The sequence below is a fragment of the Monopterus albus genome, unplaced genomic scaffold (assembly GCF_001952655.1).
Source record: "Monopterus albus unplaced genomic scaffold, M_albus_1.0 scaffold125.1, whole genome shotgun sequence".
NCBI classification, from domain to species: Eukaryota; Metazoa; Chordata; class Actinopteri; order Synbranchiformes; family Synbranchidae; genus Monopterus; species Monopterus albus.
Genome location: NW_018128005.1, coordinates 1,033,625 through 1,051,434, shown reverse-complemented (window position 1 = coordinate 1,051,434; position 17,810 = coordinate 1,033,625). Strand labels below are relative to the sequence as shown.

At 39.5% G+C, this 17,810-nt stretch overlaps 1 long non-coding RNA gene across 7 annotated transcripts in view; it reads right to left on the bottom strand.

Moving 5' to 3' along the window:
• Window positions 1-17,810, bottom strand: part of LOC109967088 (uncharacterized) — a 74,541-nt gene that overhangs the window by 13,877 nt on the left and 42,854 nt on the right. For 6 of the 7 annotated variants that reach the window (XR_002275883.1, XR_002275878.1, XR_002275881.1 and 3 more), the window contains one exon: window positions 13,461-13,791. This is a non-coding gene — a long non-coding RNA (uncharacterized LOC109967088). The remainder of the gene's footprint in view (window positions 1-13,460; window positions 13,792-17,810) is intronic. The other variant, XR_002275880.1, reaches the window with a different exon arrangement.

Sequence of the window (17,810 nt, the reverse complement as noted above, 5' to 3'; positions counted from 1 at the left end):
CTCTTTGCCTACCATCCTTACTTTTCCTTTCTCTCTTACTATAATGGTGTCTCTGTCTTTCTTTTAGTCTGATTACTTTTGTCTCCCTCTCCTCTGCTCATTTGTTGTCTTGCTCTCCCACGGTCTTTTTCTCTTTCACCTTCTCTCTCTGTTTAACTCCTTCTCCATATGCTCTCCCTCGCCATATCTTTGTGACTCACTTGTTCCCTCTGTCTCTTTCCATTCCTGACTCACTCACTCTCCATTTTAAGCGCTGTCTGTGCCTACTTTCCCAGTCTCCTTCTGTCTGTGTCCAGCTCTTTCTTTGCCTGAGTTTTCATTCTCTCTCCTTCTGTCTGACTCACTCTACTCTTTTTTTCTTGTCCTCCTTCTGTTGCTCTCTCGTTCAGTGCATCATTTTTGCTGCTTTCACTCTCTAAACATTACCCTCTTCAGTATTTGTCTCCTTTAGTCTCTCTCTGTATTCTGTAGTCGCACCAAATATGGGTGCAAATCCTTGCCAGTCTTTTGTGTCTATCATCCCTCTCCCTGAGTTTACAGCATGACTGACTCAGACCCTGCCCCCCGCTTCTACACACACACTCCTCTGTTAGCACTCACTTCACGCATACAATATGTATCCAAATTAGCCTTGGTTGCCCGCGGCAACTTCCATCCTAATAAGTGCGTTGTTTATGGGCCTATACGCAAAATGTTGCCTGCACAGCTCATTACTGCTGAGTGGGGAGGGAAACTCTCAGGAGGTAGCATCCACACACACACACACACACACACACACACACACACACACACACACACACACCTGCATCCTCTGTGTATCCTGTGTCAGTCCTGTATGGACTCCTTTCTAGAATATCACACGATAGAGGCCATTCGATACTTTGGTACCACTTAAATGAATGGTTCCTGTGCGGTGACACATACACGAGTAAAAGCACAAATATTAAAGTAAATGTGCTCCAAGTCCAGAAATGCAACAAATTCAAAACCCCATAAAAACAGTGAAAACACATGCAAAAATAAACCATTTGTTTATATGTAGAGCTGATTCTGATTCGTAGAAAAGGAGATGGATTATCCAATCTGTAATGAATATTAAACACTGGAAAAAAATATAATTATGAACATGTTTTCAATCCATATAGATATATATTTAATTTTATTGAAAAGTGGTGACATATCTGTGCATAAAGTATCAGAGCCCCAAAGATCACGGAGGGAGTGCTGTTAAACTGTCCAACAGAACATGCACCATCTTCAAAAGACTGGCAGCAACAAATATTATATTTCAGCACTGACCCCACGTTACCTTCCAAAAGAATTTGACCATATTTCAAAATGCTACAGACAACACGGTAGTAAAATAGCAAAGCTCACAAATATTAAAGTGCTCCACCTACAACTGACCGGCTGGTCTGGACTGCTAAGATGACCACCTGATGGATCTTTATACCTCTGAAAACATCAGAGCTAATTTCCAAACAGGCAATGGATAAAGTGACAACGTAGTTCAAAATGTTAATAGTTATTTTCCTGACATGTTTCCCTTAATGTTCACATAAGTTGTAAACCATCCCTATGGACATCAGCTAGGTTGCTGGGTTGTTTTATTAGAGGACATCTTCCTGTTTTCTGTATTTTCAGCTTGTTTCTGTATTTGGTTATGTTTTCCTACCCTGAAGCACAGATGGCTGAGCGGTGCAGCAGGAAAGAGTTAATGCCTGAACTGAGTGTGACAAAAGTGTCTCTCTGTGTCGCCTAAGTGTGGGTCCAGGCATGGAGAGACAAACATACAAATGATTACATACAGAAAACACACAAACAAGCAAGTGTGCGCTTATACAGACATGCACACACAGTGTGCGACAGCTGCGACATCACACTGGTTATTACTGTCTTTAGTCCCTCTGGAGCAGCACTGATGGAGCTGGGCTGTCAAGAGATGCGGGTGAAATGAGTCAAGAACCACAATGTATGGAACACATTAAGCGGAGATAATCTGGTCCCACTTTGTGCCTTTTTGAAGTGATGATTTTATTCACGTCACAGCTACAAGCCAAGGTTTGTCAAAATGAAGCCAAACTTTAAGAAACCAGCAAACTGTTTGACAGCACTTAAAGGTGCCATTAAACCTCACAATTCCCTGTTTCCAAAATCATGTCCCGTTTAGAATAACAGCAACTCACTGGGTGGGACTTTGGTTACGTGATTAGGAACAAGCTCTTGTTACATCGAATGTAGTCATTTGATCCATAAAAATGAAAACTGGAACGCAAACTGTGTTTAAAATCTGTTGTCAGGATTTTCATGTCGTAACTGACATATACAATATAACTGAGAGCGACAGCTGCCTTTCTCTTTCACTCTCACAGACAAAAAAAGCTCGAATGCACTAATAAATTCAAGTGTCTCAAGTCTAAAAACAAAACAATGAGACAGGCATAAACCGGGGCTACGATAATCCACTGTCAACAGTGTTTTCAAACCCATTCCCTACATCTACTTCCAGATTCTTCAGACACACCGGCAAACACAGCAGCAGTGTTAGAGCGCCGCTGAGGAACCTGTTCTTTATCTAAACTCCCAAGAGACAAAATAATTTCTTTTCCATGAAATCCACACATTGTGAACGTTATTTTCCTCCATAATTTTGTAGATAATTAAATTCAATACCCCAGAGGTATTACACTGTATCAAAAAAAACACTAAGCCATATGAGCAAATACACAGACAGGGAGAAATCTAAAAATTTGTCTCAGTGTTGACTTATTATATCTGTGCCATTAGACGATTTATCTGAATGCGCTCCATGTCAGTCTGGATAATGCCGGATTGACTGATGCTGCCAAAAACCAAAATAATTGCCTTAAAAATATCACAAGCGATCGCAGCGGATGTGCAGCCACACATGCACACACTCAGACATACACATACAAACACATGTATACTGACAAATACAGACACATTCAAACACATACTCTTGCAGGCAAAGAACTACAAAGCATTTGGCAGTTCCGCATTTCCTTGTTGAGCTTTCATTAAGTGTGATGGAGGTGTGAAGGCTTCGTTTGATCACTGTCTTATCCACATCCCAATTACTCCAGGCTGTTAGCTGCCAGGGGGAGTCAATGGAGAAGCTAAGACAGCCTTGAAGTTTGTCAGCCCTCCCCCACTTTCTTCACTTCAAATTGGGGTTTCTTTATACTTTGTCAATGATGTTTTCAGTCCAGCAGATATCTGACTTTGGACTGGTGAAAGCAGGAGGGAATTAACTTTTTTACTGAGCTTAAAGTGAGATGCTGTTACTACTGTAACTTCAGTCAGCACGTACTATAAACAAATGAACAACATTATGATTTGGGGAGGATAGCTTCCAGAAGGTACAGCAGATACAAATTCTGTTTGGTGAAAATCACATTTTCATGTTTTAAATCAAATTAAAATATGGTGGCATTCAGTATCAAACCTTCAAGCTGAACTGTGTATAGGAAATCTTTATGACTGATCACATTTGGAGGAAAAATGTGAAATTCAATTATCCTTTCAATGAGAGGTTTAGTAGAACTTTATGCTGTAGAACTGTAATAGACACCTGCCAAACAGTTGGAACCAAAACTTCTCCGTTGATGCAGCTACAACTTTCTCAAAAGGAACTGTTCACCGGGCCTTTGCTTTTTCATGGATATATTTTTGTTTTTATTCACTATAACTTTTTGTGGTCCATAACACTGCCTTGTTTCTGGTGACTGCCCCGTCATATCGCCCACAGCATGAACATACATCAAGGAGAAACACACTGTAAGCACTGGGATATTCAGAAAAACAAGCCATCAGTCCTGCACATCCCTCGTGGACTAGTGGAATAACTGCAGTCACTCATTTGGCATTGTGTAACAGCACAGGGCACTGTGACACAAGGCTTAGCTGTAGGGAGGTAAGGTGTGCACTGCTATTGATCTCATTCACTACTCTAACCACACGAACACACACACACACACAGCTGTGTCGACTCAGCCTGCAGTAGGTAGACTGTGTGCACTGACCCTCTTTCCACTCACTTCTACATTTATATTTATGACTTTCAAGGGCATTTTGCCCCCAGTGCACCGGGCTCTAAAGACATAATTGAATAATGACATACAGAAAAAATCAAATTGTGCCACAAAGATTAGACAGAACTTACTTTCTACTGGTGGAAACTGGCAACAAGCTGGTCAAGACATTATCCTCAACCCATGGATGTGTTGCATTTTCAAAATGTCCTGTGTTTCTTTTACATCTTGTCTTTATGCCTTCTGTGCCTTATGTACAGCACTCTGAATTGACTTGTTGTTGAAAGGTGCTGCACAAATCAACTTGTCCTGCCTTGCCCTTGCCTTCTGGCTGTTTTCCTTCTTTGAGCCCCACACAATTTCCTGAACTATATTTCTCACCCTGGGCACAGTGCGAGGAATCAAACGATCAAATATTTACAAGGAGCCACTGACAAGAAGTGAACATGTTGCCACAATCTTATTTTATGGCCTGTCAAATACTTTCACAGTAATTCCTCAATTGTGATCCTATTGTACAGTACATACAGTCTGAATGTCCTGATATGCTCTGCAATGGTACATCTGCAAGAGAAGTAGAAAATGTGGGGTGGATTAGTTCAAAAATTTGCCTTTAACTTGACGACTTAATTCACATGAGGATGTTTTACTGCTGAGAAACACGGTTTCCTTACAGCTACTCTAACAAACTCCTTTTTAGCCACCAGCATCACATCTCAGATCAGATATGGGGCTGGGACTGGCTGCATACATGGAGGTAGCGTTTGCTCAGTTGATGGCACACCTGAGAGCCGTGTACAGCCCCGATGCTGGTCCAACTCGGATAGCTCTGGCCCAGCCCGTCCTCATCCGCTGGTCAGCCTCTCTCTTCTGTTTTTGTTTTTTTGCCCCCAACTTTTCTTTTCCATTTTTGTGTGAGACTCCTGTGTGCACACGGCCCTGCAGTCTCATGCCCTTTTACAGGCATTAACCTTAGCTAAATATGAACAAATGGTGCACGCTGTCAACTTAGGAAGACAATGGGATCCATCACTGTAAGAACACAGGCGTCAACAATTCTACGGATTAAAAACATGTTCATGATTCAGGCGTACAGTAGACGTTTCACAGCACCTTGTCTTTTATGATCGAATTTAAGATAAATCTTAGGAAGATATTGGTAAATGACTCCTGTTAACCTTAAGTTATTAAGAAGCATTAACGGCCAGATGTAATTAATTGGCTGGTTTCGGCAACATTTTTTCATCATGATGAGGAGTCTCATTTTAACTGTGAGACAGTCCCGGTTATTCATGATTACTAATGGTTTAGACACACAACTTCCATTTTTCTTGGCGCTCCAGACTCATCAGGGTCCTTCATTCAATGAAAACACTGAATTTAGTCATTTGTTCAGTAATTGCTTCTTTCTAGCTGTCAAGATTAAAAATATCTGTGCATGTGGGTGGAAATCAGTCATTATGTTTTATTTAATCACAGCTTTGTAGGTTTTATTAATCTTCACATCTGTTCCAAGCTAAACACGACAGATCAGCTGGGGAAGAAAAACTAATCCAGACCAGCATGAAGCTAAATGCTGTGGTCCACTATACTGAAATTAATCTCACTTTTTATCATATGTATTGATCACCGTCACACATATTTGAGTAGGCCTACGTCTAATTCCCAGATGAAAGGTTAGTGGGGCTCCTCATTTTCTCTGCATTTCACTGGTCTAATCAGGACTGAATGTTTAAAGAGTCTTATCTCTTTGTGTTGATGTGACTCATCGTCAACTGTTCACACAACTGACAGAAAAAGGATCCAGAGAAACATCCTTGATTTTCTCTCTGCACTGATGCACAGAACAGGACAGAAAATCTCTCTCGTCTCGCTGTTGCGGGCGCCGATGTCTAAACGCCACTGCTCGAGACAGAAAGGAGATTGTTTCTGGGTATTCCTGGGCTCCGCTGTCATCACAAAAACAACTCTGTGAAGACTGTTAGTCCTATTACATCATGTAAAAGCAATAAAATCATAATTGTCTTCTCGCTTGAAACAGCCGAGCAATCTCTGTGAAGCAGAATTCCTTGGCTGCTGTGTCAAATGAAACCTCACGGTGTTAAGTCTTAGTTTCATCATAGCTCATTATGTTGAGCAGAATCAATAAAATCATGCAATTATGGGTTTTCTGCCTTGAAACAAGCCTATTGTTTAAGGAGTTTACCCTCCTCCTCTCCTTCAGCAGCATGGAACAAACTCCTTTCCCTTTTCTATCATTCATGGTAATAAAACATTCTTTTGGTCCTAAACAAAATTTGATGTCTCTCTCCACACATTTTCATTCTTGTGTTTCATCACCATGCTGTGAAAAAGCCATATAACAAATTACTGACTTTATACAAAGCACTCTGCAATCCACTGAGAGGAGAGCTACAGGGAGTGGACAGAATAACAGGAACACCTTCCAGCTTTGGTTTTCCTACACGGTTTCCATCATGCCCTCGATTGGGAGCAGCAAAAACAGGCCTGCATGCCTACAAACTGCATCTATAATCATATCCGATACCAGCAATCAGTGTAGCACATCTGAGTTTCATGCAGGAGACTGCTGTCATATAAAACATTCACGTTCCAACACTGATTTGTGACAGTTTTGGGAGGCAAAAATATCGACAGTGGCGTCAGATCAGAAAGTGCTTCTACCTGTATGTGTTGTTCTAGGTAGACAACAGCTTATTCTGTGTGATTTGGAGGAGTTGTTGGAAAGAAATAATGGTCAAGACTACAAAGATAAGATACACATTAAATGGAGTTATCCTTCAGATGATAAACTGCTACTTTGATTTGCCTTCTCCGTCTCTGTTCCTCTTCTTATAAATTCGATGTCATTCTTTTCACTATAAATTGCTTACTTGCACAAAGATCAAATTAATTTCTGCCCCGTGAAATACCCATGCTACCCCCACCATTCCTGCCGTGAGCACTAATGCTACCACACACACCTTTTCTTTGAGCCTACACTGTGTCGCTCCCGGTGACAGAGGACTTTTTGATGTGGGCAACAGTGCCGGATCAAAGTCAAACACAAAAGCTCAGTGTGGAGGGGGCTGAGCTGCAGAGGGAGAGACAGGAAAGAGGGCAAACCCCTGCACCATGTTCAGCTTACCCTCCCTAACTCCCCCCAGGAGTCACCCAGTCAGTCTGACACACACATGCACCAAGTCTCTTCATGGATGAGCTCATTCCTGATGAGATCATCATGTCTCTGTTTTTGTCTCTCTCTGTGCCTGTTTCTGTGGCAAACATACATAGAATAAAATGTACAAACAAATTATTTCATATTATTATTCATATGATTTCACATATACATCTTTTTTCCTTTGAAACAGAACTTTTAGACACAATGAGAGACAAAATAGTAAATACATTTACACACCTTTGCAGTCTCCCTCCTGTTTGTCTTGTTCTCTCTGTCGCTTCAGTTTGAACACCTCTATTGACATCTACTTTAATGCAGTTCTGCTGATGTCAGATACATAAACACAACAAAAATGAACAAACACCACAAAAAAATAAAGACAACGTGACATGAAATCAAATATAAAGGAGACATCTGAATATTTCTTGCAGTTCTCTTTCAGAGTGCAGCAGAGTGAGTTTTCAGCTTGAATATTCATTGACCAAAAGCTAAAAACATACTGCTGTGCTACACATACTGCTAGAACAAGAGGTTCTAAATGGCTTTACAGAGATTTTTAAACCTGTATCCAGCAAATAAGGTTTGAAATCCACTGATACCTGCACCAAACAACAGACAGACAAAGTTAAGCCGGCCCCACGCTACAAGGGGCCTGATTTTTCCTTCCCAATCGTGGGGGTGTTCCCCAATGTGAGGCCGCTCACTGACGCTGAGGAAGCAATTCTTGGACCTGTAGTGTGAGGCGTTACATGACCCAGTTGTTACACCTCTAACAGGACAGAAGTAGCAAGCATGTTTGAGATTTATGACTTGGAATCCTGTTGGAATCCGAATGAATCCTGACCAGACACCCGCAACAGCCAATGAAAGCAAACTGGCCAGGAAACATCACGGCCGCTTGTAGCATTAGCTTGCGCTAGCCTCCTTGTTTCCTTATTTCCAACTAATCTCCAGCTCACTCTGCAAATTGTGTAAGCCGTGTCAATTTCGTCTTCATCCACTATTTTTTCCCTGCGGAAAACTACTGCTTGACGATTAATGTCCACCTCCATGTTTATTTTGTTCTGAAGTCGTGAAGATCCCTGGTCCCCAGAATCGGCATCATTCAGTAAAAATGGCAAGTGTGCAGTACTGGCTCTTGACTGAATCACCTAGTGTGTGAGATTAAAATGTGAAAAAAACCTGTTAAAGCTGTCGTTATGTCTTTGGTCTCTCACATTTTTAAAACCAGTTATAAAATCCTCTAGTGTGGGCCCAGTCTTAGCAGCTAAAGAACCAGATGTTTGTTGAGTACAAACCAGAGCAAAAAGAAGACAATATGGAACATACATTCATCAGTTGGACACAAATATCACCCAAAACCAATATTAATGCAGATTCTTACTAACAACTAGCAGGTAACTTGTCAGAGCTGTGCGCTTTTCCAGGGGTTATTCTGCTCTGAAGTGGTTAAAAAGAATATGACAAAATCTTAAACGCTACCTTTTCAGCAGAAGGTTTTATTTTCTGTTTAGAGCAGCAAACAGAAAAATTCCAGCGGCAGGCTGAATCATGATTATATTGAGAGAGTAGCAAATATTTGAGTCAATACTGCAGATTATTACTTTAATACTGAGCATCAACTCTGCTGTTGCAGCTTACAGTGAATCTGGAATTTATTTTTTTCATTTTGAGTTTCTCTTGTCGAGCTCGTTCTCTCCTTCACCTGTGTCTGACTTTTATTTGTCTTTGTCCGCGCCTCTCCTCATCTATTTTTTTTACTATCGTCTCTTTCTTATTACGTTGTCTTTCTCAGGGTGACTTTTATCTCTTTCTCACGTAACTCTTTTCCCCAAATCTCTCTCCTTCTGCTGGTCTTGCTCCCACTTGCTGCATTGGCATCCCAACTCATGAGAAACAACATTTCCAAGGCAGTTTACAGCATTTTCCTTTGTTTTATCTGTCATTTCCTTCTTCCTAGAAAAACACCCAAGACCACAATGAACATACTCGAACCAACCAACACACATCAGCCCACACACACGGAGCACAACTTGCTGGCTCCCGGGGTGACTCGAACAGAGTAACATCCCTCCAAGGCCACGCAACTTTCTTAATTAAGAGCATAAATTTCTCCTCCTGCTTTTTTTCCACGACAGAAGTATGGGGCGTTCGTTTTGTTTGCCTCAGCTGAGCCTCTATGAAGACTGCAGTGATGAAAAAAAGAAATAAACTGCAAACCCTCAGCGACTCAGCTGTGCTACTGTAGTAAGTCCTCAAGGAACCCTATCCTGAGAGTGCTGTCATTTACATATTGCTTTGATGAAAGAATACATTTATTTGGTTTTTATGTGCATCAGTGGGACAAAAGCGTCTTCATTTCTCCTTCTCTTCTCCTTCTCCTTCCTCTGTTCCTTACCCAAAAACTGAAAACACTGGGAAAAGCAGAAAATATACCAAATGACTGTTTTATTTTCAGGTCACATTGAAACACCGCGGTTCATTTAGAGCCGGGTTTGAAGCTTTGCTGGTGTGTGGAGGCTAATGGTGTGTCCTGTTGTCGCTCTGTGCAGACAAATGCAGTCACTAATCAGAGCTCAGCAGCAAAGCCTAACATGAATAGCAGCTTCATGTTCTGGATGGATTATGTGAAAACATCACTGATTTGAAAGCTCTCTCTCGATTTTAATTGAGGTGCTTGAGTGCAATATGTTTAGCTAAAATTTCCAATGCCAACACCTGACTAGGCTGTAGGAAAAATAAACTGAAAGCAACACTTACAACAGACCACACTAAGTTTCACAAGCATCATCTAGTTTCTAATGAAATCTTAATCTTTTTGTCACTGTTGTCTAAATTATTTTGGACATCAACTTGTGTATTTATGTATTTGTTTGTACTTTGCCTTATAGTAATTTACATAAATCTATTTTTGTACTTGCTTTTATTGTATAACATCATCCTGCCTGGGGACTTAAGGATTAAAAATAGCCTTCTGGCTAAACCTGACACATCTTTGTTTGTTATATCTTTGATCTTAATTAATTATTAACTAATAAACAAAGGAAAAATGCAAAAATGTGACAGCGATAAGGCATGAATGATAGTTTTAATTTGGATGCATGCATGTAAAACTGTAATAGACAAGTTCACTGTGACAGAAAACAGTGAAGCCTCCAGACAGCTTGGCCCACACGCGGCCTTAATGTTACAGACTGGAGCCAAGTCTTAGGCCCGTGACAAACCAAGCTGATGATCAGCTGTTGGTGGCTTTTCAGCTGATTCACCATGCTGAGTCAACGGCGGACCCTGTTGGTGAGAGAGACCACTCTGATTGGCTGTTCAGCTTAGCAAATCAGTGCATGAGAAGAGAAAAGTTTGGGAAAGACGTAAACAACAATATATGTCGTCCCTACTTCAGAATACGTCACATAGGACCCCTGCTGCAGTGCGCTTACCAGATCTTTGTCATCATGGTAACAATCATACACTCCATAAGACCTTTCCTCCTCCATTCATATCAGATCATAAACATATGGTTGTGTTTCATTAGATTTATGCACAAAAACTATTTGGTTAGGTTTGGAAAAAGATCATGGATTAGCTTAAGATAACATTCATCATCATGGTTACAATAATAAACAGGGTTAAGATGGGTAAATAACGTTTCACAAAGTGGTCTCAAAAGAAGTCGCGCAACAAAATCATGTATATGTTAGTTGTAATAACGTGCTGGCAAAATGACATATGGACATTTTTTTTTACAGGACAGTTCCAAATTTTTTAAAATTTTTATGCAGTCGAGTTCCTGCCAACTCACAGCGGTGCCATCTGGCCTCAAACCTGACACATCTTTTATTTTTACACATGACAGCAATGACAGGCTGCACACTGTCAGCAATATGAGTCTGATTCTGATCAGCTGCACAACTGTAATCATAACAGTTGAATTTAATTTTATTTACTTTTCCAGTCATCATCACGAGTTGTCATTAAATCTGTTAAAATAAATTTACAGCTCAGCCTAAATGTTACTGTACCATGATTTTAATTCCTCATGCTCACAAGTGATGAAAATGTCTCTATTGTCTATTGCCCCCCCCTCACACACACACACACACACACACACACACACTCAGCATTCTTTAGACAAGTCTGTCATTGTCCTTTTGTCTTTCAACTGTGTAAACATGAATAGCAGCTATAAAGCCGTGTCTGTATGCTGAGTTTCGCCTTGAGACCACAACTTTCATTGGCATTTATATTAGGCACCATGTGACTGACCTACACCTGGAGGCGACTTTGTTACAGGTCAACTTGATCAATGAACATTGTTTGAATCACCTTACTGGCTGTGCTGAATAGTCGGGTCTTTTGCATTTAATGAATTTGTTTTAAAATACACAAAGAAACATTTTTTTTAACTTCCAGTGTTTTGGTTAAGTGTGTAATGATTGTGTTTAAACATTTAATCAATTTCTATCCAACATAGTCAAAACCTTGCTAAAGCTGAAAATCTAAGCGCTTGCATAAAGCTAACCAATAGCTTTACCAAACTGGTACAGTGAATACTACCATTGTACTATATACACAGTGCATTGCCATAGGTACCCTAACCACGGACAAAGCTACTGAATCAGCAGTTCTAACCACCGCTTGGTAAAAACCACCTTGATAATAGAAAGACTGAAACAAAACAAGATGTCAAGCCAGTTAAGAATAAGACAGTTTTCATTTAGTCTTTAAACGCTGAATTAATCTACCAAATTATATTCAGACTAGAGTTAATATTACTAGTGGGGCTCAGAAATATAAAACATAAAAGAAATATAAAGAGTCCAGGTTACCTACACCTGGGGGAGCTCGGGACATTCAAGTGCGCACATTTATTAAGGTTTCATCTTGTAGCAGGAAGAAAACCTCAGTGGTAAAGAACGACTTTTATTCAGAGCAGACAAGAAATAATAAAGAAATGAAAAGATCCTACATAAAGCAGATGCTGTAATTTACTTAATTAGAGCAAAACATTTGGTGATAAATACATAATTAAATGTCAAAACTAAATTATTTAATTACTGGTACACTAATGTTCCATGCCTTCTTACTGCCTCCATAGAGAACAGGCTCTTCTCTTTGCCAAAAAGTGATTAAAGCTAATATTTTGATGTTGAAAAGGGTTTTCTGCCTCATATTACCTTTATTTCACTCTTGTGGGTTATTTATTAACGATTATCAACCACCCAGTACCTTTGTATCAGTTTAAGTACCTCTAAGGGGCCAGTATAACCAGTAAAATGCGGCTGCCTTTAGCCTGTTGTTTGGGACTCATAATGTGATTTTAGTGCAAAAAAAAAAAATCGATATAATACAAACATCCAATTATGAAGAATTTGGGCTCTTTCTTTAAAATCGCATTATTATTGATTATTTAGTTATATTTTCCTGGTGATAAAACTTTATTTTACTGGTGTAAAGGTACACATCTTGAAACTGAACTGTTCTGGTACAAGACTTCTGGTTTGTTGTAGACGTGTACCGAATTCAATCCTTAGTAGTAGTTTAGAATAGGCTAGTTCTGCATGTGGAACATTATTTTCAAATCCACATTTCAGCAAAAACATATTAAGTGGCAGAGCAGAGCACACAAAACAAACAGCAGGCTTAGCTTAGCCAAGCCTCTGGCTAGCAAACATCTTAGCCAGTGCAAACGAGAAGCCAGAGCTAGAAGACCCTGCCTTAGCGGTGAGGTCTTCCCAGGGAAATACAAGACATTTGATTTGTTCGTTCAGCGGTAATCGGATACGTTTTTAGCAACATGACAAACTGGCTACCTTATTATAAATGGCACCACCTGAACATGAATATCATGGCTGCAAAGACAAACAAGCATAGTACAAACACTGCTTCCTTCATCATTTAAACTGCCTTTCCCTGGAAAATGGAGCACTTAGTAGCAACAGTTTGCAGCTGTATTCTATTTTATTTTTACATATTTTACTTGTGCTTTACTTAAAAATTAAGAACATTTATAAATTGTCGATGTTTACAAAGTTTCATAATAAAAGACAAGCGATTTTATGACTTGTATATTTTTCCCTTACTGTACGGAAAATGAACTGAACCTTGACTTCTAAACCGTGGTACGCACAGCACTGAACTGTGATTTCTGTGTACGCTTACACCCCTACTTTATATGGGTTATTGGACCTATTATCTAGAAAAGTATGAGAAGAGAATTACATTGTTACCTTTGTGCCATTTTTCAGATCCAGACAACACGACACATAAAATGTCTGCTGCTGCAGAGTCTGAAGACTGTATGGAAGTAGTTCACTGAAACAAAACTTCTCTGTCTGTCATCTCCTGTCACATTTCCACTGAACCAAGCTCTGCTTTTACCTCTCTCACTGTGACTCCTCCAGCAGTCAGCGCTCAGTAGTATTTTTGTCTCAGCTCATGCTGAATAAAGGAGCCATCCCTGTTCAGGTTTAGTTAAATGTTCACTGGCACCTTACATGGCAACCAAAGCTGCTTGTGAGTGCAGATGAAGAGTTGCATTGTAAATTGAGATATCCATGCCTGAAAGAAAAGAAAAGAAAACAAAAGCAGTGTCATGCAATTAAAAAAGATTAATGATTACTGGGAGTCAGGAGTTAACAATTAGCTGTGGAATAGATTTTTACTGAGCAGTAAATAATAAAGCTAACTAATGCCTTCAAGAAGCAAAAATATCTTCAAAATAGATACTTATAGTTTTGTTTTGGCTTGAAAGCAATCAAATCATTTACTCCCCCTGCCAAGCTGGACAAAAACTCCTGACACTACCCCGAGATTCCCTTGAATAGATGTCCTCCTAATGAGTAAACATTTGTTTGCACATTTGACACTAACGACCGATCGGTTATTCCTTAATGGCCTCATATTCCTCTAATTGGATGAGTGTGCAATGCTAATTAATTAGCAATTACCTGCTAATGGTTGCATATTCATGAGCCCACAGCCTATTAGCCTCCAATAAATACTTATTAAGAGGCCCTGATTGCTAAGTAGCTTATCATCAACATGCTCATCGTCTGATAATTGCAGTGTGTTCACTTTCTTTCTTCAGTTTGTGCTGATAAGAATACACTGACTCCAATGAGACTGTGGGACGAATACGTAAGATTTCCATGAGCTCCAAGAATAATATTTGTCTTTACAGTGGCTTTATTGCTTATTAAATCATCTGTGCATAACTGTTTAGAATTTACTCATCTATAAGGACTTTATCACTTGCTAAGCAGGATGTTGAAGCACAAGGTAAAAACAAAAAGCTGCACAATATCTGGATCCAACTGCTGTTTTCAATACAGAGCATGGTGAGAATATTAATATTGTGATGCATGAGATTTTAGTGATAATGTCTCTTCAGCCGATTCATTTTACAAATGAAATGGAGGAATTACATGACACCTCAGTCAAGTCAATGTTAGTGATGTCTAAACTGGAATTAATGTTGGTTTTATACAATTAGTGTCTTATTCGTTAAGAGAAATATTCTCATGCAGTTAGTTTAAAAAAAACTATAGGACACCAGTTACTGAAGCTGCAGCAGTGGTTTTATGGCACAAGGCAATTCAGGTACTTTTAAACTTATTTTTGGAATGTGTTGCAGCATCAGAATTGAAATGAGTGTTTATTTTAAACAAAAAATACAATTGATAAGGTGATAATAATGTGCTGCTGTATTGTTTTCATTGTACGCTTGAATGGGTTGTATCAGAGGGTGGGGACAAACAACCCATATGGTCGTTTAGGTTGGAGGACCTCCTGCACGTTGACAGCTTGATAAGTTAGGGTTTGTCCTTCACTTGATATGTGATGATTTTTCTGATCCTGAACTTGACAGTCATTGAGATTTTACAACTAAAGGTGCAAGATAAAAACTAACTTGTTTATAGAGGTGTGTGACCATGGCAGTTCTACAACTTTTACATACCAGATTCCCCATGTTTTAGACATATTGCATGATAACTTTTATTTATGTTTCCTCGGTGAGAATTTAAAGCATTTTGGAACAGAACTCTTCAAACACAGCATCTCATGAAATAGTGTGCTGCACCGTTGAACAGCCTGACACTGTTTTGATCAAAAGAGCCAACTTTTGAAGGTGCATAATCAAATAAAAGGAATTATTCATACAAAATGACACCGGGCTCCGACATCTCCTGGCTCTGAATGCTGATGTTGAATTTCTAAATTAAGCTCTGTCATCTTCTGCGCCATCTATCTGTGTATGTGTTTTGTTTTTTTTTTAGTCACCACATTGCACTATCTCTTTGTAAACACAACATATATCCTCATGCTCAACACCCAGAGATGCCTGTGGCTTATAAGGTTGTGATGGCAACAGAGAGATGCACTCAGGCTTGCTTCCATCCAGCTGGGACCCATGCTGCTTGGGGGGGATGCTGGCAAAGTGCAGCGGAGGGTCAGGGGCAGAGGGAGGCGAACGGGAGAATAATAGTGTTGAATCAACTGCCACGGCTGAACTTATGAGGACGCAGCTTTGTTATTTGTTGGTTTTTATGATGGGTCTGGTTTTCATTAGTTTATTTGAATGGTGGAAAATCATAGATACATAGAAGCAACTGTAAATTTCAACAAAGAAAAAATAAGAAGCCTTGTAGATAGACAGACAGATAGATAAATAGACAAAATGAAGAAATAAATTTAAGAAACTTGGGAAAAAGCAAGGACGATGGAGAAACTGAAGTCAGAAAATGTGTGGGAGGATGCGTTTGTCTGTGTGTGTTCTAAGACAGAGCCATATGAAAATGGGAAGAGCGAGAATTTATGTGGCAAGCTACTGAGGAAAGATGTTCTAAAACCTGTCAAGCAAACGTTGAATCAAAACTACTTTCCTGCGATGTTCAAGCAACCGTTTTCACCAGTTTTATCACCGACAGAGCGCAGTAAACTACTGTGTCCCCATCAGTGGCAGAAATATTCCTTCAATATCAAGCATCTCATATTGCAGGGAATATTTCTGCTCCTAAAACCAGTTTTATGAGGACATTCAAAATCTTAGTATGAACCTTAAAACATTCCCACAAATTTCTGACAAAAGTAAATAGTGTTTAAATGGGACTCGCAGCACTTTGGAAAATAATACTTGTGTAATTTTGTGATTATAGGATAAAAACATTTACATCTGAGAAGGGTTTCATTTATATCTAGGACTTTAAGTTTACAGTTCCATTGAGGAATGACTGAAATCAACTAATCTAAACTGGGTAATGGGATCTATGTTTTGCAGACTGACAAAACACAATCGTGAGTTTAGCCAACTTTGCACTGACACTGAATTAATGTTCACAAATTGAAAGCTAAATATTTTTCCTAATATTTCCAACAACTAATACTTTATGTGCTGTTGTCCAGACTACTACTGTACAGTTCTTTTGTTCACTGCAGTGTCACACAATAGCAAAATAAAAGCTGTTTGTACATACAGTACTGCAGTAGGTTGTTTTACTAATTCTCTGCTTAGAAATACTACACAGTATGGAAGTAGGACACAGCCACACTGTTTGATAACAATTTAGATTGATGCACAGACATTTATGGATCAACTAACACTAAGGAACATAGTGCCACTGACAAACAACTACCAAAGAATTAGCTACAACTATACCTTCGCATCCACTTTGCATGTCATTGTAATGCAGCTCCACACAACAGTTAAAATTGGTATCATAATATCTTAGAAAGCAGAGCACAGTCTCCTACTAAGTCAAAATCAGTTTGTTTTTGTTTATGGTTACACTCCCTCCTGAACTTAATCAACATGATTTTGCGCCTAAACTATAGTTCTGCACTCATTATTCATATAAGCTATGCAGGAAGCTAAACCATTTTTAACAGTGCAAGCTGTGCTGGACAACATGCTCGGTAATGATTAGAATGGAAAATGAGATGAGCTAGAACCACACTCCTAGTTCATGAGGTGCAACGTTAGTCTTGCTTTTCCAGAACAAATAAAAACTTCATGAAATTCATTTTAGAATGAGGAGAGGAATGAAGGTTTGCTCACTGACGCCTTCTTCTCAAGGGCGCAGAGGTTGGTTGTACACAATATGAAACTTTTAATTAAAACAAAAATAACAAATCTAGCAGAGTCACTCTTGCACAGCAGCATGAAGAGTCTCTTACTTTTTAAACTACAACATTCAACTTTCCTGCTTCAGATAAGAAGTGCATCTATCGTAAGTCCCACACTCTCGCACACTTGTCAGTCATCTTGATGAGCTGTCATCCTGCCCGAGGCTGAGGTAACCGGCATCTGTAGAGCCTCCACAGGCGTAGAGAAAGCAGATGCTGAACCCCAACGATCTGCCATGACAAAAGGCAGCACTGATGTTTACTGTTTTTGAACATTTGGCCTTTCATCTCCTGCTTGCTTGCTGCACAGCCAGCGAACTGCAGGTCACAGGAAATGGTTTATAGGCAACAAAATGCCTCTGATATCACTAAGGCACCGAGGAAAAGGAAAAGGCATCAAAAAAGGGCCACAGATAAAACCTGAGTTATGATTTATCATATTTTCTGTTGATTTA